This window comes from Diceros bicornis, chromosome X (genome assembly GCF_020826845.1).
Source record: "Diceros bicornis minor isolate mBicDic1 chromosome X, mDicBic1.mat.cur, whole genome shotgun sequence".
Lineage (NCBI taxonomy): Eukaryota > Metazoa > Chordata > Mammalia > Perissodactyla > Rhinocerotidae > Diceros > Diceros bicornis.
This window is the reverse complement of record NC_080781.1, coordinates 32,578,440-32,580,616: the sequence shown is the minus strand read 5'-3', so window position 1 is coordinate 32,580,616 and position 2,177 is coordinate 32,578,440.

Here is a 2,177-nt window from a genome sequence, read left to right as displayed (position 1 = left end):
GTGGACCTAGCATACTCCTGTAGCCAGACAATGCCCTTAGTTAGTGAAACACAGACACTTGAGGTAAGAAGCCTCTGGTGAGTATGGAGACAAGTAACCATCCACGGAAGCTGCAGATGATCTCCTGGGTGAGCTGAGGGGCTATGGGTAGGACATCAATAGTGAGTGATACTACAGGTAGGTACCTGAGGCAAGCTGGGCCAGGCATCTTGGAGGGAAGGTAGAGGTGCCATGGCACAAAAATGGCTGCCTAGACCAAAACTTCAGCAAAGGCTGTATGCAGGGAAGTTCCCAAACAGGGATTGTGGAGGGCTGGTACCCTAAAGCCTATCTGCTAAAGCCCCTTTGTGAACAAACTATATAGGACTGACCAATTCCCCCCCTGAACACACTGCACATACACATACTAACATTCTAGGAAAGTCTTGTGCTCGTGCTCCAGACACTCTATCTTCACATCCACAAATCTTCAAGGAAGCGATAGGTCCATCTAAAGAGTTGATTATTACAATAGTTTCTTAACCAAATTCTGTCTGTCACTGCTAAATATTCATCACCTTTTAAGATCATGCCTCTGATGAATTAAAAACAAATAAATTCATTACAAAAGAGCAGAAGGAATGCCCTATATGGCCTTCAGAAAATAAATGAAGTATTCCAAATTACATGTAAGAATTTTTTTTCTGTCCATACCGGAGTTAAGAGGATAAATAAATCAGCTCTTTTTGTTTCCCTCCTGAGTCAGAAAGCAATTGAGACATAAGACACAAGAATCAAATGGAGATAAAAATATCAGCTTTGTCACTCTAAGATTGAATTGTAGAATGAAACTGAACATATGGCCATAATGAGTGCCCCCAAACCTCCCTCTCCAACAGCACATCCAAGAATGCAGCCTCCCACTTGCAGGGGGAAATCATTCCTGGGGAACTTAGCACATGGAGTTTGTGAGAGTGCGTGAATCTATTGGAGAAATTGAGAGAGAAAGAAAGAGAGAGAAGAAAGGAGTAAAGGTGTAAAGTCACACTGTATTAGTTGGGTCTTCTGGGAGGCAGACTCTGACACACAGGAGTGCAAAAAGCGCATTGAGATCTTAAGTCTGTGAAAGATAAAAGAGAGAGGAAGCAGAATTGGGCACGGAGAGCCTGAGCTCTCCATGCAGATTTGACAAAATCTCAGCCAACCCATTGGGGAGCTCTGGAGCAAACATTACCTATTAATGGAGCACTACATTGGGCAGAACTGGCCTGGCCTTAGGGCTCCTGCTATGTTCAGTCATTGGTTGGGACTTCCCAAGAAAAACATGGCCTTCAAAATCTGGAGGCTGTCAACTAACTTCACTCATTGCAACTGAATGGCAAGTTCTTTCTTAAATGGTGATCTTAGTGGCACACCTCGGTGGCTGCCACACACACCTACTGTATTCCTTTTTCTGGTGTCTCTGATCAGAAAAGTTACTCCTTCACCCCTGGAGAGGAGGGGACAAGGGAGTGAAGAGAAACTAGAAGCATTGCTCCCATGCATTTCTTTCTCAGGGAATGAAGTGGAAACACAGAAATGATACCAATTAAAGAAAATTCCTTTATGGAAACATGCGACATAAGAAATAATTCCCACTACTCCTTACAACCAGCAACACATACTCCCACTTGCCTTCTAAGGAGGTCCTGTTAACTGGAGAACCCTTTATGTTGCTAAGCTGGAGAGCTGGAGGGGGCTCAACTGCACAGCAAAGTGGGAGGGAAAATAAGTAGGGGTGAGGATGAAGAGAATGGAGCCAATGACACTGGGCATTGTATGGAGGAATGACAGAGAGAAAATCATTGTATCAGGAAGGCTAAGAAGGGACTTGGGAGAATACAAATGTCAGATTTCAAAGTTGATTGCTTTGGGTAGCAGGATGTAAATTCTTTCTTGATCTCCACTGTGGAATCTTAAGCAAGTCTACATCACCCTCAAATGCTTTGTGAGAGTGGATTCTTAATAGGGTACTCAATGAGGTATTGACATTTATGTCTGGATGAATACATGCAGTGGAGCTAAGTAACTGAGACAGTAGTCTACCTCAGGTCTGCATGATGCCAAAACCTACACTCTCAACCACTAGGCTTATACTGCTGTTGGTTGGCTTTAAGGAAGAATTATTTTGCCCTGAATATGCAAGCATTATGAAGTTC